Source organism: Crocodylus siamensis, chromosome 2 (genome assembly GCF_052110815.1).
Source record: "Crocodylus siamensis isolate JL-2025a chromosome 2, ASM5211081v1, whole genome shotgun sequence".
NCBI classification, from domain to species: Eukaryota; Metazoa; Chordata; order Crocodylia; family Crocodylidae; genus Crocodylus; species Crocodylus siamensis.
In genome coordinates this window covers 78,991,057-78,998,040 of record NC_143396.1, presented here as the reverse complement: position 1 = coordinate 78,998,040, position 6,984 = coordinate 78,991,057, and the positions used below count along the sequence as shown (strand labels likewise).

General features: G+C 45.1%; 1 long non-coding RNA gene across 1 annotated transcript in view; it reads left to right on the top strand.

Annotated features, from left to right (window-relative positions):
• The window catches only part of LOC149870426 (uncharacterized), a 64,129-nt gene that overhangs the window by 32,191 nt on the left and 24,954 nt on the right, over positions 1-6,984 (top strand). The gene's annotated exons all lie outside the window — the stretch shown is intronic.

The following is a 6,984-nucleotide window of genomic DNA, read 5'->3' as shown; positions in this document are numbered from 1 at the left end:
ATGCATCGCCATAGCAATGCACTGTACTGAGGGAGTTTGTTGCTACAGCGGTGTAGCTGCGGCATCACAGTTTTTGCCCTTTGACGCTATGTCACTGTAGTGCGTTGCTATCATGAGTGTCTTGTGTAGATGTGCCCACTGTCACATGTATTAAGGCCCTGTGGATTTAAAAATGGCTGTGGGGTGCTTTATCTAGACCTCATTCAATGAGTTTTAGATAAAGCGCGCCAGTGGCCGTTTTAAAACCCACAGAGTCTTATACAAGTGATGATGAGGCCACGCTGGAGTGTTTTAATTAGATGCATTGCAATTAGTATGCAAACCAGCATGAATACAGGCAGCCACAGATGCTAGATGCCCTGTCAGTTCAGATGCAGTTATGAAATACCCAAGTATACAAAGGAACTGCAGATCAGATGAGCGAGCCATCTGCCTATCAGCATCCAGTACCAGAAATTTTCAAGGAAAGAGCAAAAAACCCTTCTGTCAAACTTTGTTCTGCTCAAAGATCACGATATACCCAAATGTATAGTTCAAAGTTCTGTAAAAACTAAGGAACTAAAGTAATTTAGAGTTGAAATTTTCCAGATTGTAACACAGCCTGTTAACTTGTAATGTTAATCCAACCATGATTCAGTGCAAAGTCCACAGGACTGAAACTGAAAAAGAAAATATACTTTTGAAAATACCCACCAAACATTGCCCAATAAGCAGTGGATCACCAATCATGTCAGTGCTCTCCATGCATATTAGTTTACAATGAGCATCTCTAAGGCTTTCAGTCATCTCATCTAAGGTGGAGGAAATGTATGAACTTTGACCTAGCTGTTTCCTGAACTATCAGCTTTCCTAGTAGCAATTTTAGAACAGTAATGGAAGAGAAATATCAGCTAGCACAGGACAAGCTAAATGACAGTGCCTTCAGCAGAAACTTCCTCAGTGCCAGTATGAGGAGCAATTATAATAATTCAGAACTATTTCACCCCCTCCACCTACTTCACTGTTTAAAAGATGAGCTATATTTAAGCAGAGAGTAGTTAACTGTGTTAATCTGAAATCAGGTAGTAGGTAGGGTAGATAGAGAGGCACTTGATAGACACTCTGTTTTAGTTAGTCTATAACAGGGGTGGACAATTATTTTGGCCTGAGGGCCGCTTAACAAGTTTTGGTGAGCTGTCAAGGGCACCAAGGGTGTATGTGGGTGTGTATGGGAGCCCCCAGATGACCCCTCCTGAGCTGGTCAGCACCTTCTCCGCCCAGAGCCCGTGTGCCCTGCAGCACCTTCCTCGACACCACTAAGTGTGGCCTGCACCCGCTTTGCACCACCCAGCTGCAGTGCAGCCTGGTGCCCCTGGGCATGCAGCAGCGCTGAGGTGGCTCCTTCTGGCTGCCACCCCTGCTGCCTCCAGCCCTGCGGTAGTGGCAGGGACCAGCGCAAGCATCCTTGACCATGCATGTCCCATGCCAGCTCTGGGCTTTTCTATCTGGGCTGAGCAGCAGCAGCCACAGCTGGGCAGAAAGTGTTGTTCGGTGCAGAGTAAATCGGACCCTTCCCCTTACCACCGCCGGACAGTTTTTGGTGCAGCTGGCCAGAGCCTGCGGTGCCCCGGGCTGCCAGGCAGCTCCATCACCGCTGCCTCTGGGCTACCCTGTGGCTGCTCTGCACTGTCACCACTGCTGCGCAGAGCAGCCCAAAGGCAGGGAGCTGCAGGGGACCCGGTGTGGCACAGGCTCTGGGTGGTTGCACCAAAAACTGCCTGGTGGTGGCGAGAGGGAGGGACCGCTTTGCCCTGTGCTGAGCAACACTTTCTGCCTGGCTGCCACCGCTGCTGCTCAGCCCTGATGGGTGAATCCAGAGCAGGCACCGGGGCCCAGGCTCAGCAATGGCGGTGCAAGACAAAAATTGCTACTCAGCACAGGGTAAAAGGGCCCCTTCTTCTCCCACTGCCAGTACTTCCTGGTGCAGCTGCCCAGAGCCCACGCGGGGCTGCCTTGCGTCTGGTCTGCACTGCCACAGCTGCCCCATGGGGTGCCCCGGAAGCAGCAGTGATGCAGTGGAGACGCAGGGCAGCCCTGCACGGGCTCTGGGCGGCTGCACTAGAAGGGCCAGCAGCGGGAGGGGCAGGGGCTTTTACCCCACTTCGAGCAGCAGTGTCTGTTCTGCACTGCTGCTGCTCAGCCCAGATGGGCGAGCCTGGAGCCGGCGCAGCGTGCAAGGGGGCCAGGACTGCATGCGCTGGTCCCCACAGCTACCACGGGCCTGGGGGCTGCAGCGGCAGCAGCTGGAAGGAACTGCCACTGCCTAGGCTGCCAGCTGCCCCAGACTCGCTGCATGCCCACAGTAGCAGGACGCTCCAGAAGGCGCCTCAGCCAGGCTGGACCAAGAGATCGCTGTGGGCAGGACAAAGCCCCTCCATGGGCTGTATCTTGTCCACCCCTGGTCTACAAGGTGTATCTCTAACTTGCCTTCTGCCTGACAGTTATACTGTGAAATGCACGCTTACATAAACACTAACCTCCAGGCCACCACAAACTTCACCAGCCCAAACTTTTTCTGCAAGAAATGATTTACTCATTGCTGTTAACTGTATGCTGTAGGGTTCTGGATTAGAATTCAAGGAAGTAATATCCTACAGATGGGTGGAATGTTTTTCTAGTTGATGTTATAGAAATAAGGAAACTGAAAATATGCAACATCTCAAACGCTATATAGGCTTAATGTCTATGAATTAGGCTGTGTGAATATATTTGCTAAGCAAACTAGTTTCTTTGGCTGTTTGCAGAATATCCAAAGCAAATCAGCATGTCTTTAAAGGAATTTGTATTTCAGATTTACTTATTGAAAAAAAAACACTTGATTTTTAAAACCCCTGCAAGCAAGCTGACTGCACAGCTTGCTGTGAGAATCTGATATTCACTACTGATGGGTAGTTATGATTGATCATTGTTTCCAGAATTACTTAGTCAAGTGGAGTCATGTTTTGGAGTCTTTCAAGGAGGGTAGTAGCAAATTAGGAATATACATCAAATAAACAGGAAAGGAAGAATTCTGAGTCATTGGTCCCCTATCCAAAAAGTAGGCTTCTCTAAGATTTTTCACCTGGGAATTATGTTTAATTTTCTGTCTCACATTCAGGCAATGTTTGTAGATGGTCTCTGTCCCCCAAGAAAAGGGTATGGTCTGATCCTTGCCTAGTGTGTTAAATCATCTCTGTGATAGGGATTGGAAAGGGATATTATTATTACTATTTGTACAAGTATGTCTATTACTATTATTACAATTATTATTATTATTTGTCATAGTATTTTTCTATTACCACAGCATCCAGGAACCACAGTCATGGACCTGGGCTTTGTTCAATTATGACACTTTATAAATGCAAACAGTGAACAATTCCATATAAGATAGCACTAGTAGACTAAATTCTTGAGTATGTTAGTTTAAAATGACTATAAGAAGGTTAGGAGAAGGTTGTAAAGTATTTTTAAGGATCTTTACACATCAGAAACAATTGTAACTGTTTCTTCTGTAAGACTCCGGACAGCTAGAGAGCTAGTAACATAACGTTAGCACTGACATCATGAGAATGAAACGTGAGTAAATGGGAAGTTGCAGAGATGGATTTGGGTGTAAGTAATGGAAGCGTCTATGTAGCACCTCCAGTCCTGGAGTTATGCTCTGAGATCAGAACCTAAGCTGCCATTAAACCTAAGTTAACTTTGAAATTGTGACTACAGTGTGACTATAATTGAGTACAGAACTTGCTGCAAAACTTGTCCAGGAGTTTGAGTAAACAGTTAGGTAGCTAGCTCCTGCTGAGCTCCTTGTACCTGGAACTAGATGGCTACTGGTATCAACCTTCCCTTCTGCCCTTCCTTGTGCTACAAATTAGTAGTATGGAACGCCTGCATGTGCTATGTGCAGTGCTGCAGATGGGCTTGCAGCACCATATACCGCATGTTCCTGCTCATCTGGATGTATCCTCTAGGTTTAACTTGTGAATCATGTTTGCACACCTAACAGTAATAACACTGTATGACACCCTCTATCACCCCTGAAAGGATCTCAAGAAACCCTGGTTGAGAATCACTGACATAATGCTAGTCTGCAGACTTCCTTTAGCAGAGAAAGGAAACATTTTGCAGGGTTTTAGTGGGTTGTAAGCTAACATGTTCACATATAATCTGAACGCTTTTGCTCATTCACAAATCTTTGTGCTCTTCGGGATATTAATGCCAATTCAGTTGTCTTACCAGTCAGGGAAAAAACCTCCCATATTAGTTATTAAAGGAATCAAGTATGTAGAAAGTGGTACTATGGTTTGCTTGCATTCTGCAAAACAAAGAGATGTTTGAAGGTTAAATCAGTGTGTGTGTGTGTGTGTGTGTGTGTGTGCGTGTGTGCACACGTGTGTCCACACACACACACACACACACACATTCATGTGCAGCAAATTGCCAGTACAAAATTGGAACAACACCTGGCACTTGTGGTTTAATATGTTTATTCTAAATATGTTTAAAAAAGGAAGGTGGTATTCATGGGGGAAGAGGAGTCAATCTTAAATGTCATTAACATTCTTAACATTTATTTCTATTTTAAAATATATCAACTAATTTACTTTAAATTTACTAGACACATTACCTCATTCTCTTGTATAAAACATTTTCTAAAATTCATGAGACATTTGAGATTTCAAATATCTATCTTGTTGATTATAACAAGAATGTCATCTTAAAGTGCTGCAAAAATAGCCTTTTATTATTAATATATTTAGTTAAGGAGTACAAAAGGGATGTAAAAACTTGCTCCTTTATAATTGTTAAACATTACTCTAGTAACTATAGGGCACAACCAGGTTGCATACCACTATGTGTTAGAAACTGTAAAAAAAGATACTGAAGGACAGCCCCTTCTCCAGAGACTTTCAGAGATACAAACAGGTGGGCAAGTCATATGTGCAGGCCAGAGACAAGGGAAAGATGCAGCAAGAAATCTCCACAGTGCTTAAGTAGTTGGTACAAGTGGCCACAACTCCACCTCTCGTATCCTTCACGCAGTCACACTTCCCAGTATGCATTCCATCCAAGACAAGGTTTGAGGAGAAAGTGAGGATAATGCTGCTCTGATTACCCAATAAACCCCACCCGTCTCCTGCTCTGTACACACAAAATAGGGCAGTGAAGTCATCTTGAATGCATCCTGCTGCTGCTCTCAAGCATGCTAAGGACAGATCTTGAAAGCAATGGTAAAGAATTCCACAAGGTAGCTTCATAGTTCTTATCCAGTTTGACAGGTATGGAGCAGGTGGTTAGGCTGTGCTTGAAAGGCGTGTCTCTGAAAGCACTAGGAAAACAGTGAACATACATTGTTGGAGGACATAGAATCATAGAATAATAGAAGCAAGGTCGGAAGGGACCTTGTAGATTTTCAAGTCCGACCCCCTGCCAGGGCAGGAGAAAAAAGACTGGGCTCAAATGATCCCAGCCAGGTAGGCATCAAGCCTCCTCTTAAAGACCCCCAGGGTAGGAGCCAGCACCACTTCCCTTGGAAGTTGGTTCCAGCTCCTAGCCGCCCTGTGAAGTAGTTCTTATGGATGTCTAATCTAAACCTACTCTCCAACAACTTGTGGCCATTATTCCTTGTTATGCCAGGGAGCGCTAGGGGGAACAAGGTCTCTCCCAAATCCTTCTGGTTGCCCCTAGTGAGTTTATAGACGGTCACCAGGTCCCCCCTCAGCCTTCTCTTGTGAAGGCTGAACAGGTTCAGGTCGCGCAGTCTCTCATTGTAGGGTCTGCCCTGTAGTCCCCGGATCATTCGGGTGGCCCTCCTCTGGACCCTCTCAATGTTGTCCACATCCCTCCTGAAGTGGGGCGCACAGAACTGGACGCAGTACTCCAGCTGTGGCCTGACCAGTGTTGCATAGAGGGGGAGGATCACCTCCTTGGCCCTGCTAGAGATGCACCTGTGGATGCACGACAAGGTCCAGTTAGCCCTGCCAACCGTGACCTCACATTGTTGGCCCATGTTCATCTTGGAGTCAATGACTCCAAGATCCCTTTCTGCCTCCGTGCTCTCAAGAAGGGAGGGGAGGAGTCTCTCAAGAAGGGACATGGAGTGGTACTACTGTGACAGAATTTTTCCCATTATGAAGGGTGGGAGAATCAGCAAGAGTGCTGCTAGAGAGAGAGAAGAATCAGGTAGATTAGGCTAGAATCACTGATAGAGCAAAGGTAAGAGTTCCTGGGATAAGAAGGTGGAATAGAGAGGTGGAGTGGAAATACATTTTGAAAGTTTTGAAAATAAAAATCAGGAAGTTTGTCTGATGCACTGAAAGGTAGGGAACTAACAGAGAACTAGCAGAGGGAGTAAACAGCATAACAGTGTGATGATACCTGTGGCAGTATTTTGGATTAACCTGAGATCATGAGGTTCAAGCAAATGATTCCAGAGAGGAGGAAACTGCAATATTAAAACTTCTACATGATCCTGCAAAATGATCAGGACTTGCATAATATCCTGAGCAAGGACAAAAGGTTGGGTCTTAGACATGCTTTGCAGGAAATTGCAAAATTTAGGGATGCCCCAGATTGTCAAACCAGACAGCTGAGACAAATAAGGCCAAGGTAACAGGCACAAAACATGTGGGACAACTTGATCATGTTGTCCAGCATAACAAGCTAGAAAAGGAAAAATAGAAGTATGAGTGTTTTATAATCTTTCCTATTGTAACTGTTAATAGTGTTGGTGGTTGACTGACAGTAAAAAGGCTTTCATGCCAAATTATGAATCACTGACTTTTATATGAAATGCTAAATATCTGCTGGCCACATAAATTAGCCAGCCACATAAATTAATTGCATCAAATTAGTGGCTGGCTACATAAATTATCCAGAAAAAAGAACACAGATTACACAGCTAAGCATACCGCCACATTTGAGTATTTGCACAAACAACTCAAATCATATTTCTTTCTATATATT